This window comes from Malaya genurostris, chromosome 1 (assembly GCF_030247185.1).
Source record: "Malaya genurostris strain Urasoe2022 chromosome 1, Malgen_1.1, whole genome shotgun sequence".
Lineage (NCBI taxonomy): Eukaryota > Metazoa > Arthropoda > Insecta > Diptera > Culicidae > Malaya > Malaya genurostris.
In genome coordinates this window covers 31,632,527-31,657,303 of record NC_080570.1, presented here as the reverse complement: position 1 = coordinate 31,657,303, position 24,777 = coordinate 31,632,527, and the positions used below count along the sequence as shown (strand labels likewise).

At 40.2% G+C, this 24,777-nt stretch overlaps 1 protein-coding gene across 3 annotated transcripts in view; it reads left to right on the top strand.

Annotated features, from left to right (window-relative positions):
- Positions 1-24,777, top strand: part of LOC131436009 (cytoplasmic polyadenylation element-binding protein 2) — a 701,408-nt gene that overhangs the window by 263,193 nt on the left and 413,438 nt on the right. The window lies entirely within an intron of this gene.

Below are 24,777 nucleotides of genomic sequence, written 5' to 3'. Positions count from 1 at the left end.
TTTTTTTTCTTCTCGAGCTAGCCAAATTCGATGCTCCCAGCGCAGTTGAAGCGTCGGTCGGTCGGTCGATATCAATTTCGTTTTGGCCGGTTTTTTTTTTCCCCAGCACTTTTCTACTTGGCCCACATTCAGAGGGAAGTGGAAAACAAGTGGAAAGTGCCCTTTGAGTGCACACTTCTGTGCACCGTCCTGGGTTGCCGAATGTTTGCACAACCCGCGGCCATCTTCCAGCGTACCCCTCCTTGGGACACGCTGTCTCAATGATGTTGTTGTGCTTCTTCTTCTTCTTCTTATTCAGACGATTCTTGGCCGGTTTGACGAGTTACGGGATTTTTGTTTCGCCAAACGAAATGGAAAGGAATATTCATGGTCGTGATTCTTCCTGGCAACAAGACGATAAACATAGCACATGCACTTGCATTAAGAGAAGCATCCTTTTCTTCGATATGGTTAGTGGAAATGAAAAAAAAAACGGTACCGAATGGGGTGCTGTCGTTTTGGTTTTCGGGCGGATCGCTAGGGAAAGTGAAACAAACGAAACGACTTGAAACGATTGTCAAAAATACGGGAGATGGGTAAAACGGTTCGTTGCAAAAGCGCACTCACGAGATTGAGAGTTCTACGAAAGGAAGCAGGAATTCCTCTGAACTGTACCATTTTTTTGTAGGAAACGCAACTTCATTAGTTTACAACACGAAGAAAAATAAATGTATTTCAGTGGAGCTTAAGACTTGTTCGCGACCAAATTTGGCATAAAACAAATTTGCTGTTTAGTTTTCTCTCAATTTGCCTGTTTCGGTAAAACACGGACTTTATTCGCTTCACAACATTTCAAAACATCTTTGGCGTAGTGACAAGATGCCAAATCCTACCAAAGTATGCATTCTTGACGGTATATTTCCTTGTTTACCCATCCGGTAGTGATGAAATTTTAGCTTGCTCGACCACAGCTGCATATTGCCTGTCAAATCAATATTTTTGGGGAAATTTGGTCTTTTTTCTCGTCCTGGAAAGTTTTCTCCAACAACATCTTTCGTGTGTTTGAAAGTACACTGAGATCTTTTTTTTACGCGGCGGATACGTACCGCGTAACTTCGGAAATCCAATAACCAAAATCTGTGATCGGCCAGATCAGTCGCCTATTCGTTTCCTTCGGGACATCAGGGAAGACTGTGCGCTTTGGCGCAATATAAGTGTTTCGCACATAGCGTTAACTTTGCATCTGTTCAGCGGTTCAAATTGAACTGTTTAATTTTGCACTGAGCAGTTCAATTTGAACTGCTCTGCACTGACTGACGAATCGAGGACGAAACGTAAAGAATAGTTCTGAGATCCGCGTAGAAAAAACCGCAGAATTAAAGATTTTTTTTTTTGATACCAAATATCTTAGAGATACATGAGACGTCCAGTTCTGGTGTAAAGACTGTACCAGAAAGAATGGACACACATTGATTTCGCTGTAAATAATTCACTTTTATTCCATATACTAATAATATTAGACTACAACAACAGAATATTATTATCAACATTTGCTACTTAGCCATTGTAGACTGTTTCCTAAGATGTTCCAATTTGGTGGATTCACGATTCTTTTGGGACAAAAGTGACATTTTTAGTAGTATACCATTCTACCGTTGATTTCGAGTAGTGGCAAGAAGCAAGATCTGACCAGAAGAGAACAGGATCCTTGTGGCTTCGAATCATGGGTAGAAGTTGTTTTTGTAAACATTCCTTGGTGTATATTTCGCTGTTCATTGAAGCAGTGGTTGCGAAATCTTACCGCAGCTACAAATTGCTTGCCAGACCATAGCTTTCTTACCAAATTTTTCGACAATCGATGTCTCGGACTGGTTTAACACTTGCCCTTCTTGCACCGTATAATATTGTGGTCCCGGCAAGAATTTGTAATCTAGTTTCACGTAGGTTTCGTCGTCCATGATTATGCAGTTCAAATTTCCAGCGAGAACCGTATTGTACAGCTTTCGAACCCTCGGCCGGATCGATGCTTCTTGTTTCGGACTACGTTTTGGTTGTTTCTGCTTCTTATAGGTCCGAAGATTCAAACGTTCTTTAGAGCGAAGAACCTTTGACTTCAAAGTGCCTACTTTTTTGGTCATATCCCGAACTGATACCTCCTTCTTTTGCTCGAACGCCGGGTTAGCAGGACCTTTTTTAGAACCGTTTTCAGTTTATCCACAAAGGGGTTATCCTCACCGAACTTCCTGATTGCATTTCGCACGGCTTTTTTACTAACTCCTTCCATTTTTGCTATCTTTCTCAGTAACAGTCCGCGTTCTGTGCATCATTTGTACACAATTTTTCGACGTTGTTCTGCTGAAAGTCCACGCATTTCGAAACAAACTAATGAAAACGAATAAAAAACTGCACAAGTGGTTATAGAAGAGTGTAAACAACAGGACGCAGACATGAAAATTGACAGATTCTGAACCATTGCAAAATGGCAGCGGTTTTGGTTGCGTCCATACTTTCTGGGACAGTCTTTAATCTGACAAAAATCGAAAATGTTAGTGAAAAATAGCAACAAACTATGAACTTTTGGTTTGTTTTTAAGCTTATTTAGGATTTCTTCATATGAACTTAGCAAAGTACTTAGAAAGTAAACAAATAGCAACAAATTAAGAACTACCGTAACTGATAAGCAACAAATTATCCACTGGGTTGCGATTTGTTTCCAAGCTTATTCAGAAGGGGCGCTTCTGTAATTTCATATAAACTTAGCAAAGTACGCAAAAAAATACAATTGAGCAACAAATTCAAAATTAGTGGTAATTATCTAATTATCAACTTATTAACAACAAACTATCCACTGGGTTTCGTCATTTTCAAGTTTATTTGAGAGAGGTGCTTCATCAACTCTATATGAATTTAGTGAAAAATATTTAAAAAAATGAGCAACAAATTTAAAATTACCGTAACTAATTTGCAACGTATTAGCAACAAACAATACACTGGGTATTGATTTGTGTTCAAGCTTATTTTGGGGGGATTACTTCATTAATTTCATATGCACTTAGCGAAGTACTAACAAAAATTTCAAAAAAAAAATAAGCAACAAACTGAAAACTACCATAACTAATTTACAACTAATTAGCAACAAACAATTCACTGGGTTTTGATTTGTTTTCAAGTTTATTTGGGAGGGGTGCTCAATTAACTTCACATGAACTTAGCGAAGTACGCAAACAAAGTTTAAAATGAGCAACAAATTTAAAATTACCGTAACTAATTTTGAACATATTAGCAACAAACTGTTTACTGGGTTTTGATTTGTTTTCGAGCAAATTTAGGAGAGGTACTTCGTTAACTTCATATGAACTTAATGAAGTATTAAAAAAAAGAGCACCAAATTCAAAATTACTGAAACTAATTTGAAAATTATTAGCAGAAAGTGTGCACCGGATTTTTATTTGGTAGGGTGCTTCATTAAATTCATATGAACTTAGTGAAGTACTCAAAAAAATTTGAAATAAATTGAGCTATTAATTCAAAATTACCGTACCTAATTTGCAGCTTGTTAGCAACAAATTATCCATTGGGTTTCCACTTGTTTTCAAGCTTATTTAGGAGGAGTACTCCGATATCTTCATATGAAATTGATGAAGTAGATAGATAAATATAAATAAAACTGAGTAACAAATTCAAAATTACCGTAACTAATTAGTAACTTATTACCGAAGTAGTCAAAAATATAAAAAAAGGATTAAGCAACAAATTCATAATTACCGTTACTGATTTGCAACTTATTGGCAACAAACTAACCACTGGGTTTCGATTTGTTTTCAAGCTTTTTTGGGAGAGGTGCTTCGGTAATTTCGTATGAACTCAGCGAAGTACTCAAAATAAACAAAAAACAAATTGAGCAACAAATGTAAAATTGCCGTAACTAACTTGAAACTGATTAGAACAAATTATCCATTAGGTTTCGATTTGTTTTCGAACTTATTAAGGAGGGGTGCTTCGGTATTTTCATATGCAGTTAGCGAAGTAGTCAAAAATAAAAATGATCATCAATTTCAAAATTACTGTAGCTAATTTGCAACTTAATAGCAACAAACAATCCACTGGGTTTCGGTTTGTTTTCAAGCTTTTTTAGGAGGGATGCTGCGGTAATTTGACATAAATATAGCGAAGTACTAAAAAAATTGAGCAACAAATTCATAATTACCGTTACTAATTATCAACTTATTAACAACAAAGTATCCACTGGGTTTCGATTAGTTTTCAAGCTTATTTGTAAAGGGTGCTTCGTTAACGTCATATGAACATAGCAAAGTACTCAAAAAAATGAAAAAAATGAGCCACAAATTTAAAATTACCGTAATTCATTTACAACTTATTACCAACAAACTGTAATTCCATATGAACTTAGCGAAGTATTCAAATAAATAAAAATAAAATTGAGCCGTAAATGAAAAATTACCGTAACCAAGAAGCAACTAACTAGCAACAAATTAACCACTGGCTTGCGCTTTGTTTTCAATCTTATTTGGGAGTGGTCATTAATTTCATATGAACTTAGCGAAGTAAATTAAAAATAAATAGAGCAACAAATTTTAAATTACCGTAACTAATTTGCAACTAAATAGCAACAAAGTATTTACCTATTTGCGTTATCATCGGCGAGAGGTGCCACGTTAAGTTCATGTTCATTGGCGAATCCGATTAGCTATTATGAATCTCATAAAATGCTTTTCAAGATTCTCATGAATTCGGAGTTTCCAAATTCAAGTAGTCAAACCCGAACAGATTCTAGGTTTTTTTTGTCAAATTTATGACATACATTGCTATATGTTTCAGACACAACAATTTACGAAATATGTTTTGACACTTCCCAAAAGGTACCTCTGAAAATACAAAGATACAAATACTTTGCGTTTTAAATTGAAAATATTTGGTTTCATTTGATTTTTTCTACATGTTATACGTCGGTCGTTGCCATCATTTTGCTTACAGTATCATGATAAAAATGCAATTATTCTAAATTTTTTAGTAAGATTCGACAAAAATGTATTTCTATTAAGTTTGTTTTCTTTTTTTTACAACAAACAATTACTTTCCGAAGTGTGGAAAAGCATGTCAGTTTTATTCGTTTTCACACCATCCAGTTATGTCTCTGACATTACCCTTGTCTGTTTGTTTTCATCTTTCAATACTGCCATCGTTTCTCGTGAGGTATGACACGTGACTCCATCCTGCTGTAACCACGTACGACGGAGACAACGTTTCGGGTTTCAGTTCAGGTGAAAAAAGGAACGACGAGAAATCATTTTGCTTAGCCGACTTAGCGCGCGGGACTTTTCACAAGAGCGGATCGATCTCGTTCAACATTCTCTGGTGTCCGGACAGCCCGGACGTGACCCGGAGGTTTTATTTTGGTCACTGAACCACTGTTTTTACAAAAATGTTCGCCCTCAGCTTCACAGTATTACGCAAAAGCATCAGCAGTTTCGGTTTTAATTTTAAATGTTTCTTAAACTCATGAACGTTCGACTGATTCTTATCCAGTGTAACCGAAGGCTCGCGTGACCACCAGTACATGGTTCATCGTGCCCGATAACGGACTATCGATTACTTCTGTTTAATATCATGAACAAATTGGCAAATCGTTGCAAAATATTCCGTGAAATGATCAAATATTAAGTCTATTTATGTGAAATAGACTAAAAATTAACAACGTAAAACCATAATTTATTGTGATTACGATTCATTTTCAAATATGTTCCCGTTCTGATTCAGCAGTTCTGTTTTGACGAGTTCGAGAATTGGTTCTTAGTGTGTAGTTTTCTACTTCCGAAAATGCAGCAGTATTATCTTCAGTTATTCAAATATAATTAACTATTCCGGCACTGGTTATCTTTATTTTTTCCAGAACATAAAATCGTACCATTTTAAGGGCAAATGATTTCGAGCAATCTTCAGCATGCCGAAACGAATCGTTGGAGCCGTAATCCTGTAACGGCACCCGGAGCTATCATAATCCCTTCCAGCTCATTTAGCACGGAACAGAAACAACAACAACAACAACAATAAAAAGAATGCCTTAATCTTTCCCGATAAACCTATACGTGCTGAGATCCGCGGTATCTCGTTCTGATTGAATTCGAATATACAAATTTATACCCTCCGCAATAATCGTTTCAATTGAATGTTAAGCTCAAACATTTCGTGCGATTTGAGCTTCGTTCTGCCACTTGCTTTTATCCGTTTTAGATCGACCGGAGAACGAGCCGCGGGAGGCGTGATGCGCGAGGAGGGGACGATTATCGAAAAAATAGTCATAAATATCAATTTTTCTGAATCCGGATCCGACGAGTGCACTTCTATTCGGTATCTTCGTTATGAGTGTTCACGTGGGGTGGTCTCGAAAAACAATTTGGTTCAACATACATCCAACACACCATAAACCGACCGAACGGAAGGATCTAGTGATCCCTGGAAACAGGACGGGAACTGTAAAACTCGTCGAAAGTAATTTCCGAACCACCCCACGCCTACTACTGTTTTACTGGCTCACGTTCATTTGATTGGAAGACGTCGTCGCGAATCGATGATGGTAGAGCTTTCAGCCAACCGTCACTGGATCTAACGGGCCTTGGGGCGTTTCTGTATGTACCCAGTTGACTGAAAGTGACGCCGAATGCGCGATATATCGGGATATATTTGTATGTTTACTGTACTGAGTCTGAGCTATTTGCGGATTTGGTAAACTGATTTTCGTCACGGCAGAATGAAATGGCCCGATAAATCGGAACGGGTTCAAATGCATAGTCATTTTTAATCGTGCAGAGAAATTCTTCATTTTACGCAAAAGAATTGCTTTTCCTCTTATTCTCATATAAAATGAAGTCTTCATATTGTTGCCGGAGTTTCTTTTTTTCTACAATACTTTTCAATTTCTATTCCTTCGAACTTTCAAGAATAATCAGTTTAGACTTTACTTCTTTCGTAATTATTTCTCGTTCTACAAGATTTCAGATTGTGGTGAGCACAATTCATACGCGTTCCTTTTCGTTTATTTATTTGTAGTTTTCTTTGTTTCACACGCTTCTTTTACTAATCTAATTTTCGAATTTAGTTTTAGCCGCTCTACGCCGTCTAGCAGCTGGTGGTGTACCAAATTTGTCCGCGACCTTTATCTCTTTTTCGAATATGACGATTCGTTAGCAATAAAATTGTTACACTAATACATGGGCTGGAAAGCCAAAAAGGTTCAAAATTAACTTTATTCATCAGCGTAATCTCCATCAAGAGCAACGCAATCATTCCAGCGCCGCTATAATGTTTCAATACCACTTTTGCCTCAAAATAGGTCTCAATTTAAGCGATAACCTTTTCATTCGTGCGAAATTTATTACCAGCGAGCCTTTCTTTCCTGGTCTGCGAACAGCCAGTAGTCGCTGGGAGCCAAATGTGGTGAATACGGTGTATGTAGGAGCAATTCAAAGTTCAATTCATGTAATTTTGCAATTGTTTGGATTGACTTGTAACACGGTGCGTTGTGTGGATGCGGTCGTTTCTTTACAATTTCAGCCTTCAAACGCTATATACTATTCACTATTAATGGAGTTTCCTTTCTCAAGATAGTCGTTAACTATTACACTACGCACATCCCAAAATACCGAGGCCATAATCTTTCCAGACGACTGTTGTGCTTTCGGGCGCTTTGGGCGACCAGTTCACCAGCTGCTTTCCACTCTGATGACGATCGTTTTGATTCCGGACTGAAGTGATGAAACCATGTTTCATCCATTGTTACATATCGACGCAAAAATTCCGGTTTGTTAGGTTTAAACATGGTCACGTTCTCGTGTTTGGTCAACAGTGAGCAAACGTGGCACCTACTTTGAACAGAGCTTTCTCATAGTCAAATGCTCATGCAATATGAAGCCAACATATCAGCAAGCTCACGCAACTAAATTTTTCGATCATTCAACACGATTCCTAAAAAAAACTTCGATTTGAATCCTGAATAAAATTAAATAAAAATTTCTAAAAAGTTTTGAGCCAAGTTTACATGAATTTTTCATTTTTTTTTTTTGCATTTTCTCTCTATTTGGCGGTCTAAATTATAAACAAACTCTACCTAAGTTTGTGAAAAACGGTCGCGCCATCTATGAGAAAGTAAGAACACATATTTTCATTTTTTGCACATTCTTTTCCATAACTCCGATACTGGAAGTCATATCCGAATGGAATTCAGGAACTTAGTATGGGACCTAAATAGCTTTCATTTGAATCTAAGTTTGTGAAAATCGGTTTAGACATCTCCGAAAAAAGTTTGCGCACTTAATATCAAAATTTTTGCACCGTAAGTAGGATCCTAATAAAATTCAGGAATTTTGTATTGGACTACAAGACTTTTCATTTGAATCTATGTTTGTGAAAATCGATTCAGCCATCTCCGAGAAAGGTTAGTGCAAAAAAAAAAACGTTACTTACACACATACACACACAGACATTTTGCGTACTCGACGAACTGAGTCGAATGGTATATGACACTCGGCCTTCCGGGCCTCGGTTCAAAAGTCGGTTTTCACAGTGATTGCATAACCTTTCCATATGAGAAGGGCAAAAAATTTAAATAGGCGAACAATTCAAAACCACCGTAACTAATTTGCAACTAATTAGCAACAAATTATTCCGTCTGTTTGGATTTGTTTTCAAGCTTTCCTCGTTCTCCGTTCCGGTAGTGACGAACCCTTGGCTTACTCGACCACAGCTGCATATTGCTTGCCAAACTAAATATTTTTTTGGGAAACTTGTTTTTGTTGTGAATACGACTTACTTTACTATGGGGTGCCTTTTCAAAATTAGCCATATGGAAGAATGGCAGAACTTAATCGTGAATATCTCGACTTATATTAAGGGCAGCAACATAATTCATTCGCCATTTCATCAAAAAAATTTAGGATATTATTTTGAACAGTGTGAGATAACCACAAACAACTTAAAAATGAAGTTTTCTAAAAGTTTGAAAACAACGCGAAAAACTCTACTTTTGCTTGGCTTTTTCGCGCAAGGACAACGATTTTGAGGTAGTCAGGCACATATCTTCATCTGAATGCGTATAAAAGGGGAACCGTGGTCATTTCTTCTTGTGTGTTGGATGGAAGCAGACGTCGTGAGAATGATTTATCATTTGCTTTCCGGTCGTCGAGGGAGCGATATCATCAACCAACAGCGACGGAGAGTGCGCCTTCTGCGTGGTTAAAACCTCAAACGCTCAGGTCGCAACTCTCATTCACATTCTGGGTTCTGAAACTATATTCCGGAACTGACTTCAGTTTCGAAATTGTAGTTCTAGAATTGCAACTGAACTCAGAATCTGCTCTTAGTTCTAAATTTAGTTCTTGAACTCAGGTCCAGTTCCTTATTCCAGAATTCTTCAAATCGGTTCTTTTGTCCTGAATACGACTTACTTTACTATGGAGCGCCTTTTCCAAATTTACCCTGTACAAGAATGTGCAGAACTTTACCACGAATATCTATTGATGTACTTAACCCAACAACATATTTTTTTCTACAAGCTATCGGAAATATGATCAGGAATTCGTGATTAAATTTTCAACGCCCTGAAAAAAAAACAAAGTTTTCTAAAACTTTTGGAAATTATGAGGAAAATTCATCACGCTTACTTACCTTTTTCGCACCCGGACGACGGTTTTGAGGTAGTCAGGCACATATCAGTTCCGATTATCTACTGGAGGAGTATAAAGGGTAAACTTTGATTGAATATCCTTTATTTCTTGTAGTGCTTTAGACGGAACTGGATATCGAAGTGAGGTTTTCCCACCAACATCAGTAAGAACAAACCATGCATAAAGTGTGAAACGCTCAGGTCGTGCTTCCATTAGGACTTCGATCGTCGGGGCAGCAGTCGCCGTAATGAGAGCAGACCTTTTTGCATGGTACACAAACTGGCTGCTGGTCGTTTTCATTGGGGCAAAACACAACAAAAATAATTCGACAATAATTATGCAAAATCAGTCCTCCTAATGGCTCAAAATGTTATCTAAGGAACTATAAAGATTTTTCCTTTGCAAACCGTAAATGAAAACCATCATTGTAGTGCAAATCTAGGATAATTTGATTAGCTTTGTGGCATTTTCGCAGTGCAAAATTCGCAACAGTGTTTAATATCGTTTATATCCAAATATGTATAATATTATATGTTTAATATTAATAATAATAATAGTAATTAGTTCAATATTAGAGGATTACATAATTTGGCCCTTCTGAATGTCAGAAATTGATCCCGTACTGCTTAGTTTTTTTCAGTAAGATATTCAAATCCAAAAGAACATAATCCAAATTCTGCATGTTGCTATTTAGAACCATGATGATATACCTAAAAAATTATGCGAAATTTTTCATCACTATACTGTATACGGCTGATTTTCCAACCAGTTGTAGTTTGAGGTAGAACTTTCTGCTAATTTGCTATATAAAATGCATAGCACCGACTCAGAATAGATTCGAACTCGACCATTATTTTATCATAAAGAATGTCAGAATGTTTAATGTAACTAATCTGTACTTTAGTTTAGGTGTATCGTTTCGAATTCTATTGATATTCGGAAGTATGAAGAAAGGGTGTATGTTTTTTTTCGTATTCACGACATCCAGTTATGTCTCTGACATTACACATCCGTACTTTTTTTCGTCCTGAAATGTTCATCATAAGACGTAAGTTCAAAGTTAAATCCGGGTTTTAAACGTCATATTCTGCTAGCCACGGTACGTACTGAAATATCGGGTCTGTTCAGCAATATTTCCGTCACCTTTGCGGCCCATCAAAACCCCTGGAACGGTTATTGGAGGGGGACGAAAGGCTTCGTAGGCGACGGAAGGCGAAACACAATTTCATCCCGCGGGCCATCCGCCGGGTGCCCTACCCCCGGGGATGTTCACCGCGGCCCGGAAGAAGGAACCAGGACACGACCATCACACACTTACCATCGGCCATCCGCTGGGGGCGCTACCCCGGTAACACTCACCTCAACTCGGTAGGAGGACAACCGAACAACTTGCCACACAGCAAGCGGCCATCCGCTGGGGGCGCTGCCCCCGGGGATGTTCTCCGCGGCCCAGTAGATAGACAACTTATGTCGAAATTCACCGCAGCCAGGAGTGGAACCTTCAAGAACACTATGCCCTTTAAAAAAAACATAGATTTAAGCTTCAACCCCCTTCCCCCTACCCCTGTCTCTTCCTGACTCCACAACAAAACCCAACCCAATGTCTCCAATATATAACTTAAGTTTCTGTACCCTGCACCCGGCTCTCTCTGTCTCCCCCACGTCCTTGTCTTTGTCTTAGTTTTAATAAATGAAATGTAAAATTACACATTGTAAAACGCCCCCCAACCCCACTACCAATACACCCCCTCTCCCAACCCAACCCCAAATCCCTACCCCATTAGATACAAACCCGGCGAAAGACCATAGTAAGGTTAAAACCGGGTATAAATAAACTTTAAATTAATTAATTAAAGCACAAGCTACAGAGAACGGTAAAGGAATCAATCTGGGTGCACGCTCAGTCGACGACAGATTTCCAGCACCTGATCTGACGGAGATTAGTGAGGAGATCGGCAAACTGAGGACAACAAAGCCGCGGGCAATGACCAGTTGCCAGGCGAGCTGCTCAAACATGGAGGAGAGGCACTGGCTAGAGCGCTGCACTGGATGATTTCTAAGATTTGGGAGGAGGAGATTCTATGGAATGGATCGATGGGGTGGTATATCCCGTCTACAAAAAGGACGATAAGCTAGACTGTTGCAATTACCGCGCAATCACATTGCTGAACGCCGCCTACAATGTACTCTCCCAAATCTTTTCCCGTCGTCTATCACCAATAGCTAAGGAATTCGTAGGGCCGTACCAAGCGGGATTTACTGGAGCCCGCGCCACTACGGATCACATATTCGCGATAAGACAAGTACTCCAGAAGTGTCGTGAATACAACGTACCCACGCATCACCTATTCATTGACTCCAGAGCGGCATACGACACAATCGATCGAGAACAGCTGTGGCAGATAATGCACGAATGCTCTCGAGTCCCTTCGAATCTCGGAGAGGGCTACGGCAAGGTGATGGACTTTCTTGTATCTTGTTCAATATTGCCCTGGAAGGTGTGATTCGAAGAACGAGGATCGACACGAGTGGCACGATCTTCTGAAAGTCCGTACAAGACGTATTTTGGCAGGGAATCGTGCGTACTTTAGACTCACAAAAACCCTCCGATCGAGAAAAGTACGCCACCGCACGAAATTGACCATCTACAAAACGCTCATTACACCGGTTGTTCTCTATGGCAACGAGACCTGGACTATGTTGGCAGAGGACCAACGCGCCCTCAGTGTTTTCGAAAGAAAGCTACAGATGACCATCTATGGCGGAGTGCAGATGGAAGACGGCGTATGAATCACGAATTGCTACAGCTGCTAGTAGAACCACCTATCGTACTGACAGCTGAAATCGGACGTCTACGATGGGCTGGGCATGTCATAAGGATGTCGGACGACAGCCTAGTGAAAATGGTTCTTGAATCTAATCCGACTGGTACAAGAAAAAGAGGAGCGCAGCGAGCAAGGTGGATCGATCAAGTGGAGGGTGATCTCAGAATCCAGCTCCGTGCCTTGACTGGCTGGCGACGAGCAGCCATGGACCGAGTTATGTGGAGACGTACGCTTGATACAGCGAAGGACACCCCAGGCCTATAGCTGTTAGGTAAGATAAGGTAAGTAAGCACTTATGAGCCGAAGGCGAAACGTGAAGAAATCGAAATAAAATATGTGCTTTTCACACAAACTAACAAACCCCTTAATGTTCATGCAAATCTTACCAACCGCAAATTTGCCAAATGGTTCTGTTAACTTGTGTTCAAGCTTGCTTATAAGTGATGTGCTTACATTAGTGAGCCTAAATTTATGCGAATATATTTTTGTCGCTTGTAAAGTAAGGTAGTCTTTGTATTGAGTGTGAAAACCATGACAAAATTTCTGTTTGGGATTCTAATAGAATAAAAAAATAGAGAGCGGTTCTGTTAATTCACAATTTATTATCAATTTTCACACCGATGGAGTTGCCAGCTCTAACTTTACATTGATGTTCATGGCGGTTAACTGTGACACCAGGAACCTAAAAATGTACGGGATTTCCACGTACCCTATGTCACGGTCGCTCTGGCAGAGTCTGCAGGTGGCCGGCGTCCGTTGCGTTTCCGCCGTATTCGACGCAACCTTCTTGGTGATGCTGCCGATCGGTCCAAGCAACGTACCGCACCCCTTGCAAATCAGTGTGGTTATTTTGTCGGAACCATGGAACAGCCGGTCCTGTAGCAGAAATGAAGCACCATGCGCTATCAGCGCGTCTCGTTCCATTTCACCAAAACGAACACCACCACCCCGCGAACGACCTTTGTTCGGTTGATGAGTCAGCTGATCTAGCGGACCAGTCGAACGGACCTGCCATTTGTCCGAAACCATATGACGCAAACGCTGATAGTGGACAATCCCGAAAAAGATATCCGCTTTCATTTCACGTCCATCTACACCACTGTACATGCGCTCCGTTCCGAAATAATTATATCCGCTGGTTTCCAGTAGTCGTCCAAAATAATCAATCGCCGTGTTGTTCTCGGTAAATCGGAAAGGTGTTGCATCGTGAACCAATCCGTGACAGGCTGCCGTTTTTCCTGCCATTGTTTCGATCATCATGGCAATTGTCATTCGCGAGGGGAACCCATGGGGATTGAAGATGATATCTGGAATCATTCCCGACTCAGTGAAGGGAAGATCAACCGCTGGCCATTTCTGAGAGCAGATACCTTTCTGACCGGCTCGCGAAGCAAATTTATCACCAACATTGGGATTGCGCACGATTCTGTACGTGATGACGGCCCGTTTTGGTGCGCTGCCCGAAATTGCAGCACACAGCTTGATGTTGTCCACAATTGCCTTTTCTTGACCGTCAAACTTTACCACGTGATAGGTGTGATCACCCGTGTCGAAGTAGCAGTACAGTGGATTTTTATGTGTGAGCAGAGCACTCCGGAACGGAAGGCCATCGTTGTCCAGGTAGGGTTTCAGGTATTCGTTACGTGGATCACGAGCGAAAAAACTAACTCCCTTCAGTTCGATCATTTCATTTTTGTACACCGTACCGTGGGCGAAGCCTCGCTCAAAAGCCGATTTATTAATGATCATCGCATCCTCCATGTCATAACCTGAAAAAAGTCGATTCCAATGAAATCACCGATTGGCAAAACAGACCAAAACTTACCGGTATAGGATATAACAGCCACCACAGCATTCGTTCCCATGGCGTAATTGTCCAGATTGATGTTGTCATGATGAACCGGTCGGAAAAGGGGCGTAGCGGGCGTTTGCAACCGATAGAATTTCGCTATGCACTGCAACTGCCAATTGTGGCAGGGAGTTCCCATCGTTTGTTTACCCATTTGACACTGGTACATGTTACGCGGTGACTGATTGCAATCGGGCATCGGAATCAACATAGCCAGATTGCTGAGGAAGGATGTTTTCGACAGTTCCATGTGGGTGGTCACTTTCGGATACGCTTCGTCGGGCGTATGTAATGCAAATGTCCATGTACACCTGCTCGAACGTTCCGATCAGTTCTACTTTGTTCACTATCAGGTTCATCACCGGACGTACCATTCGTGCCGCTCCAACAAAAATATACAGTCCCGGATATTGGCCCCCTTCTGGCTGTGGATGCTTATCTAGTAGAGGTTCTTCGTTAGCTTCGCATGAACATAGTGAAGCACCAAGAAATTCAATGTCTTCCCGAGTACCTTCAGCCGACACTTGGCGTCTTTATCGCAGATTTCGCTTTTTCCAGGCCCGGCAAGATACCAAACGTTGCACTGAAATAGAATCTAGGGATCGAAAGAAGTGTAATATGAGCATTTAACGCTAAGTCTCCTCACACATTTCAGATCATGTAATATGAATATTCAAGACTAAATCTTTCTCACACCCCAGACCACACGCACTTGACAAAATTCCGTAAAAACACCATTCCACGAAAACCTAGAAACCTACATAAAACAAATACATTACCAACATGAAGGCAACTAAAATATCAACACTTGCACTTTACGCTGACCCAAAGAAAGGAACGACGTAGACATAAAATTCGACTGTAGAAACAAGGAAGCATCAAGTTTTAAATCGTTATATCATCGTCGAACACACAAAATAAACATGACCTACTGTGTTACTTCCCCTTTTCGACGCCCCCTCCATGTCCACAATTGAATACCAACCAGCACGACCTAGAATAACAGTAGCTCAAGAACGCACACTAACTAAAACCGACACTCACGAGAATAACCCAACATTCTATCGCCCGCTCCTCTCCGTATCACACCCGCTCACTCTCATCAAGAAGCTTATTTCCTCTCTTACTCAAAAAGTATTCCAAGGCCGACTCGATACAACTAGTCCCATTGGTTAAACCCGACTTACACTGCGCGTTCTAACTCCTCCCCCTAGATTCTCACCAATTGTAAAAAAAGAAAACTAATTAGCTAGACTAGGAGAGGATAGGATATAAATTAACGAACTGATAAAATAAAGAGTCATTCAGTCTTAAGGTAGCGCTTCGCCGTGGTCACGGGAGTTCGCTGCCTATCCCGGGGTTTCACGCACTTTACCCAAAATTGTGAGAAAACGGGGAAGAAAACAGAAATTCCAAGAACATACGATTCTAGATAATTAATTTTTCTATCGATTCGTATATAAATTGTGCCTGATAATCGTTTTTATCGAAAGATTTCGTGCGAGATTTGAAAATTAAATGAGTTTTTCCTTATTCTTTCGCACGCACACAATGTCAACGCATACATTGGGGTGTGTAAAATGCCACATGCGGTAGACGCTAAGAACATTTCTTTTGTTTTCGTTGTCCGATCTCTCTGCGTAAACGTTGAATATAGATGAGTAGAAAATGTAACTAAGTGTTACTACTTTGTAAAATAATTTCTATTCATGTTTCAGTAGAACCAGAAATCAGTAATGATTCTCATCGCTACTAGCTTTTACGCTTTGTTGAAAACGTAGCACATCCCTACATATGCGAGTTGTTTATAGCGAGAAAAGGAAAAAAGAAAACAAAATGTTTAACAAAACTCGCACGAAATCTCGCGAAAGAAAAGTTTTCAATCTGGTATTTTCCGCCAAATGCATAGTAGGATCATTTACCTACAATCGTATGTTTTTGATTTTTCGTGAATCGGGCTAGTATTGGAGAAATTTGCAATTTTGCGTGAAATTTCGGCGACAAAGCAAGAGGAAGCAGTGAGTTGTCTCGCTTCGACCTGACCACGGCGAAGCGCTACCTTAATCACAACTAAAACAGTAATGCATTTATTTTAAAAAAGACTTGTCCGAAAGTTGTACAATGAGGTTTTAACGAAATCCGAAGACTCATCAACGACGAAACGTAGGTAACGATGGATTATTGGCGGCTGTCCATACATATTCGTGCTTTGCCGATGAAGGTTAGGTTAGGAGTGCCCGAGAAAGCGTAGAATTTCAATACATTGACGCTCACAATGAATCTGTGAAGTTTTGGCTTGATTTGGCATGCTGCCACTACAGCGGAGAAGTTCGCCCAATTGATACAATATTGCGGAATTGTCGAATAGAAGCTGAAGAAGGTGATGGAAAAATGACGGAGATGAACAAAATGGCCGCCCGTGATAGGCCAACAGAGTGTAGAAAATAATCTTCATTCTGAGTACTCAACATGGATCCAAGATAAATCAGTGTTTTTGCTTTCTGATATTAAATGACTCAAGCATTGGACTGCCCTTTCTATCTTTAGATTCACCAACCAAGCTCAGTGTATTTCATTGCATAATTGAACGTTTTCAATTCGATTACATCAACAAACTTCGATTTCAAACAAAGAAACTTATCCGGTAATACCAAGGGGAATGATAACGATTTTAAGTCCGTTGTCTATGTTGAACTATAATAATAATATTCAATTGAGCAGCTTGGACTTGCTGACAAATCCTTCACGAGGCATTGCTCCCCGGAGAAAGGCGGTAAATAAATGTGTGTGTGTGTGTGTGTTAATCAATTAAATTCCAAAGCCGTCTTCAGCAAGCTTCATTCGGTTTGGACACCGTCCGGACCATACAGTCGCTGACAAAACCATAAGGATGACTAAATATAGCCCAAGTGAGTGTGATAATCGCCAGAGAAGTTCCTTGAAGAGCATGCATTTTGTATGTGGCGTGCGTGTGACCCAACCGGGCATATAATCTTAGATTAGAGTGAATGGTTAGTTTGATGAGATAACTCATGACACGTTGCGTCCGGTTCAATGCTGTCCATTAAGGACGAAGGAAGAAGAAGAAGACGAAACAGGTGCCGAGTGTTGCCATTGAATTTCAATTATCATAAAATCAATATTGGCATACTGACGGTGAGGCTCGTCATCGTTGTCCTTGTCGTCGTCGTCGTCGTCGTCCTGTCATCGAATGAGCTGTGCAAACACTTGGCAAACACTCACACATGCTTTGGGGAATCCCGGTGAGGTTGCGGGCGTTGGTATGATGTCGCATCGGAACGCAGCAATTCGTCAAGGCTAATCATCATTGCGCGCTCGTGGAAAACCGGCGACGGAAGGAATAGAAGCTTTTTCATCAAAATTAGCCGAGCTGGAGATGGAAACCGGAACGGCGTTGAGGATAATCCGATTTTCGATAAATTTGATTACCTTTGTGGAGTCAATGAGATTAACCGAATCAAACCGTAGGTGTAGGTGCGGCGGAGCGATGCGTGGCCAGGAATTCTCTGACGAAGGATAATGGAAAATTTGAGAACCTCCGACGAAACTCCTACCAACTCGTCGGTGCTTCGCGTAATGGATTTTGTGAGCCTGAGAGCCTGCATGCATTCCGGGAATGTGTCAATCCTAATAAGTCAGACGAGTTTTTGAAGTGACAACATAAACACGATCCTTTCCTGACACATCAAGATTAGGCAAAGACAAATTAAACAGTAATTATCCTCCGGTTGTGTTGCGCGGCGCCTCCTTATTTTTTCTCTTCTCTGTTTGAAACATGATTTATTACCGACAATTAGATGGCATAACTCCGACAACTATTCAAACCATATCCTCGAGAAGATAAATTAGTTTTCTAATTAAATTCAGTTACGATCCATACGTGTGCGAACCGAACCGTCTGCTATCATACCTGAAAACACGGGGTTTGGGTAGGAGTAGGTATCCTACTTACGTCTGAATCCGGATGCTGTCCGGACAGGTTTTGAATTCATCTTCCAGCTCACCGTCCAATCCGAAGTAACAGTGCAACAGATGTCAAGTCATGATGGGACTAATGAAAATTGATGAAGCTTCTGAAACATCTCTCCCAATTGTTAGAATTCAGATAAATTAATCTCCTTCCACATGCTGCCGCTTTCCGCTTTTCTCCTCCTCCCCCGTTCCCTGGAGCGTTGTCCGAATCTGTTCGAATCGGTTGAAAATCCAGCCGGTGGTTTCAGTCCCTTTGCAATATTTACGGAACGTGATTTCCGGTGCCTGGTTTCAGAGATGACCCTCCGACCACTCGGCCCGGGAAAACGTGATAAGGAGATTTTCTCCCATCCAAATGAAGTCACCAGTCAACCAACTGGTTGGTATGAGACAGCAATTATAAATTTTATCTCCACGAATCTCCTAGGCTCAATAGTGCCTGGGATGGATGGCTAGTCGGTAGCTTCCTGATTCGAATGGAAAACCGTAGTCAAAAATAGCGCTTTGAATTTAACTTCACTGCATCCGGCTAGTTGAACAATCTGGTTTCTATAATCCGAGGTGGTCTGCTGGAGGAATCAAGTGATTAGGAAGTCTTGCAACGGGAGACGATGTATGCCCTTTTCAGTTATTGAAATCTGTCAGCTGTTGGAATCCTGTTTGGTAATTCTTCATTGATGTAACGATACATGTCTTGAACATGTTTTCAACTATTCACCGCCATTCATTCCAAGGGGAGAGGTTACCGACTAACTAGAAGCCGGAAAGCTACTGGAATCCTAGAATGAGAAACCAGTTTGTAAAAAGCAAACAAACAACACCGTGCTGATGACTAAGAGCAGTGCTTCCAAACAGATTTTTTTACGTCGATATGTGACAATGGATGAAACATGGATTCATCACTTCACTCCGGAATCAAAACAGTCATCATTTGAGTGCACTGCCACCGGTCCAAAGGCACAACAGTGTTTGGGATGCCTACGGTCAAATTTTCATCAGTTATCTTGAAAGAGGAAAAAAACAGTCAATAGCAAATACTACATAGCGTTGTTATGTCGTTTGAAGGCAAAAAAGAATGAAAAACCACATACTACTGTTGGCAAAAAGTAGTAAGACTTATGATGCTTTTTTTTAGTGAAAACCTTATTCGTCCAATTTTTTGTTTCTAGGTTGATATGACTGTCAGTGATATCTGTGCCAAGTGTCACGTCAAAATATTCATTAGTATTTAGTGTAGGCGATTCTACAATGAGTGAAATTATTCAACGAAGAATTTTCATTAAATTTTTGTGTGCGGAATCAAATTTGTGGTGCCGAAACGTTTAGAATGTTGCAAAAGGCTTGCGGTGATAATTGTAAATGTATTAGGGCCAGGGAGGACGAAAAAGATTTTGAAGAATAAATAAAGAATTTCGAAATTATTAACAAAGTCTTACTATTTTTTGCCCACAGTAGTGCGTCGAAAAATAACACTTCTGTCTCCCCAAAACCAATGCAAATCGTCGATTCACAAGTAGAACTTTAAATTGCTTCCTCATCCACCGTACAGTCCAGATCGGGCCCGCGAAATCTACTGACTGTTCGCTGATCTCGAAAAAAAATGCTCGCCGGTGAGAAATTCGAAAAATAACACTTCTGTTTCCCCAAAACCAATGCAAATCGTCGATTCACAAGTAGAACTTTAAATTGCTTCCTCATCCACTGTATAGTCCAGATCGGGCCCGCGAAATCTACTGACTGTTCGCTGATCTCAAAAAAAAAAATGCTCGCCGGTGAGAAATTCAACTGAAATGAAGAAAAAATTGCTGAATGGGAATTCTAACAGTTCGGCTGAAAAGTTCGTATCGTTTAATAGAAACACACATTTTTTTGCCAAAATTCGTTTTTATTATTCAACATAATTGCCATCAGAGGCGATACAGCGATTATAGCGATCTTCCAACTTTTCGATACCATTTTTGTAGTACGATTTGTCCTTTGCCTCAAAACAAACCTCAGTTTCAGCGATTCATTGCTTCTAAATTTTTTACCAGCGAGCATTCTATCGAGGTCTGAGAACAGGAAAAAGTCACTGGGAGCCAAATCTGGAGAATACGGTGGATGAGGGAGCATTTCGAAGCCCAATTCGTTCAATTTCAGCATGGTTTTCATCGACTTGTGACACGGTGCGTTGTCTTGATGAAACAAAACTTTTTTCTTCTTCAAATGAGGCCGTTTTTTTTTAATTTCGTCTTTCAAACGCTCTAATAACGCTATATAATAGTCACTGTTGATGGTTTTTCCCTTTTCAAGGTAGTCGATGAAAATTATACCATGCGAATCCCAAAATACAGACGCCATAACCTTACCGGCCGATTGTTGAGTCTTTCCACGCATTGGGTTCGGTTCATCGCGTGCAGTCCACTCAGCTGACTGTCGATTGGACTCCGGAGTGAAGTGATGGAGCCATGTTTCGTCCATTGTTATATATCGACGAAAAAAAATCGGTTTTATTTCGATATAACAGCTCCAAACACTGCTCAGAATCATCAATTCGTTGTTGGTTTTGATCGATTGTGAACTCACGCGGCACCCGTTTTGCACAAAGCTTACTCATATCCAAATATTCGTGAATAATATGTCCAACACGTTCCTTTGATATCTTTAGGGTGTCAGCTATCTCGATCAACTTCACTTTACGGTCATTGAAAATCATTTTGTGTTTTTTTTTTCACGTTTTCATCGGTAACAGCCTCTTTTGGACGTCCACTGCATTCATCGTCTTCGGTGCTCATATGACCAGTACGAAATTTTGCAAACCACTTACGAATTGTTGCTTCGCCCGGTGCAGAGTCTGGATAACACTCATCAAGCCATTTTTTGGTATCGGCGGCACTTTTTTCATCAAAAAGTAGTGTTTCATCAACACACGAAATTCCTTTTTTTCCATTTTTTTCACAATAACAAAAGTAGCTTCACTCAAAATGCAATATCTCACAAACTAATAATCAGACAGCTGTCAAATTTATACACGTATCTTTTGAAGGTTGGTACTAACTGAAAATGGTATGGATTTAATTCTAGTGGCGCCCTCTCATAGAAACGATACGAACTTTTCAGCCGATCTGTTACTGGAAAATGATAAAAAAACTGTGCAATAAATTCAAAGCTACCGTAACTTATTAGAAACTTATTAGCAAAAAACAATCCCCTGGGTTTCGATTTGTTTTCAAGCATTTTTTGGAAGGATGCTTCGCAAACTTTATAAGAACTTAGCGAAGTACTCAAAAAGAAAATTTAAAATTACCGTAACTAGTAAGTAACTAATTGGCAACAAACTATACACTTTGATTTGTTTTTAAGCTTATTTGAGGGGTGCCTCTTAAAATTCAGTGCTAAAAAATAAACAAATTATAAATTACCGTAACTTATTAGAAACTATTCAGCAACTAATAATCCACTGGGTTTCGATTTGTTTTCAAGCTTGTTTAGAAGGGGTGCAAATTAAGCAACATGTTCAACATTACCGTAACTAATAAACAACTAATTGACAACAAATTATCCATTGATTTTTGATTTGTTTTTAAGCTTATTTAGGATTGAAAAACTGAGGAACAAATTCAAAATTACCGTAACTAATTAGTAACTAAACAGTAACAAATTATTAACCTATTCGTCTTACCATCGGCGAGAGTTGTCTCGCTAAGTTCATGTTTTCATGTCTGAGCCCTTTTTTTGTTTGCATTCATAGCATCATCGACCTTAGCCAAAACAGTACTTTTTGTCCCAAATTCGTCTTTACCCTCCAAGGTACTGTGAAATCATTCCACGAAGACACGCTTTACGATTCGAGTTTGCTCATAATTTCCACCTCCGCAGCACTACAGCACTGATTTCGTTGTCCTTTACAAAGATTCATGCAAAATATGCGACAAAACTAGGATGCGGTTATGTGCCCTAGCACAAAATTTGGCTAACCCCTAAATGACCATACCTTCATCGGCCAGAAATAGTCGAAAACACGTTTTCGTTCGGCACGTCAGAAAAGACATTGCAAAACAAAAAAGTGTTCTGTAAGTAGCAGAAACTTTACGTCTGCTTAGCGGTTCAAATTGAACTGCCGAGTTTAGCACTAAGCAGTTCAATTTGAACTGCTCTGCACTGATGAGTCAAAGACGAAACGTAAAAATAATGAAAACGGTTATGTGCCCTAGCACAAAATTTGGCTGACCCCTAAATGACCATACCTGCATCGGCCAGAAATAGTCGAAAACACGTTTTCGTTCGGCACGTCAGAAAAGACATTGCACTTCGTTGCAAAACAAAAAAGTGTTCTGTAAGTAGCAGAAACTTTACGTCTGCTTAGCGGTTCAAATTGAACTGCCGAGTTTAGCACTAAGCAGTTCAATTTGAACTGCTCTGCACTGATGAGTCAAAGAGAAACATCCAGTTAACTAGCCGATTGGATTGAAAGAATGATGTAACCAAAACCATCCCCTTTCGCCGAACTCGTGGAACCGTTTTTTTTTATTTAGATTTTTTTTTTATCAGCCAACTTGTTTCGTTCGTTCGTTTGAGTTCCACTCCCTTGATGGCATCATTATTATAATGATTTTGCTGTCTCATCCGAAAAGCATACTTTCGCAACTCGCAGATTTGCGTCCCATCGGGCCCACCCCCACCCGCTCCACCGAACACTATGGGCTTCTTTCAAACAACATCTGAATAACTTTCAAGGACAGTTAAAATTCTCGCGTCACAAGCTGACAAGCTGGCTATGGATGGGATGTGATGGGATGGAGAGGAAGAACAGGGAAAACAAACCCCAAAATGACACGCAGTTACAGTCCTACTACAATAGCCCTGAGGAGGAGGGGAGGGGGGGGGGGGTAGGTGCCCAGGGTAGATAGTGACTTGTGTGGAATCTGCTGAAAAGGACATACTATCCTCCGGTTCGCTCGACGAGCTAGATGAAGAGAAAGAAAAAAAAACGACGACGACGACGTGAAACTACAATTGAGAATCGTCCTTATCTAGGACGAATGAATGCAACCGGGAAGAAAGAGAGTGACATAAACTCAAAGCGCGGCCGTTAGAGGTTGGGGTGTCAGTGACACAGTTCGGTTGGAAATTCGAGACCGACCGTTGAGGGACGGGCCGAAATCGAAGAACAACGTTGTTCAACGTGGTCCACCTGTTTTTTTTTTCTTTATTCTCTACAGCTAGAGTTTCAAGCGAGATTCGCTATTCCGATTGTTTCATTCTTGTTGTGAAGGGTTTTTGTTTTCTTCTTCTCTGCATAGGGAAAGTGCGGGTGAGCACTCATCCTTTCAAGTTTGGTTCATTCAATGATGATAAACATCAGAAACAATGCTAAAGCGCCCAAACACATTTCCATCCCAATTTGATAGCAGCTAAGCTAAGCTTTTGTTCTGTCGATTTTTTTTTCTTTTCATTTACTTTGCTTCGTAATTCGATAGTTGGCAACACTGTTTTCGGAATTAGAAGCAGCAAATTAAATTCCATAGCAATGACCTTCTAGTGACGTTCGAACGAAACTAGTTTCAAGTGTCGCAAGCAAAAACACGGCTTTCTATTTATGGCATGGTAATGCAATGTAGAACCCATCGGGATGATGCATTGAAATGCGTGGGATAGTTGTGAAAGTTACACAAGCCCATGTGTACCAATCGATCAATGTCCACTCGGAAACTGGCAGCAGGTGTCGGATGGACGGAACGTTTTTTTCCCGTGCCTGCTTTTCGATTCAGTTAGTTTTAATTTAAGTTCGGCGCAGCCTGCTTCGATCATGTTTTTTTTATTTTGCTGTCAATTTAAATTTCCCACAGTATTTTTAATTTATCTTATATCTTATTATCTGAGAAAATGTAGTTTTTGTGTTTTTTCACTATCGGTTTGTGTGGCCAGCACCTAACACAACCTACACTGAGTTCATGTTCGCATCTCACCCGACACAGTCGAAAATCGTTTGCGGTCGAAACAACAGAAACAAAGACAATACAGTGCAACGAACAATAGAGTGTACGAAATGGGGAAATACGATTGAACAAAGCCTGAAGAAACTTGGCCTACAAGACCAAATTCAATTTGTATTGATTTCAAGCGCTGCAAAGTTAGACCAGCAGCAAATGATATTGAAATCTTACTTGAAGGATGAATCCATCTAGACGGTTAATGATGTAAGTGAGATTCCATTCAACAAGGCGTCTAACTGTGTGTACATTATGGTTCAAGCGTAAAAGAGATGCAATTGCAGTCGCTTCAGTCAACAACGAGGTGCACACTGTTGAGTGTGAGAATATTAAATACAAAATACATGTGTACAGGATGGAAACTGCGGACAATTCCATCTTACATCATTTATGGTCAAGGTGGAATACATCTGTGTAAAACGCTGATTACCTATGAAAATCAGCTGATTACATGGCATTTTTGTGTGTACGGTAAACCT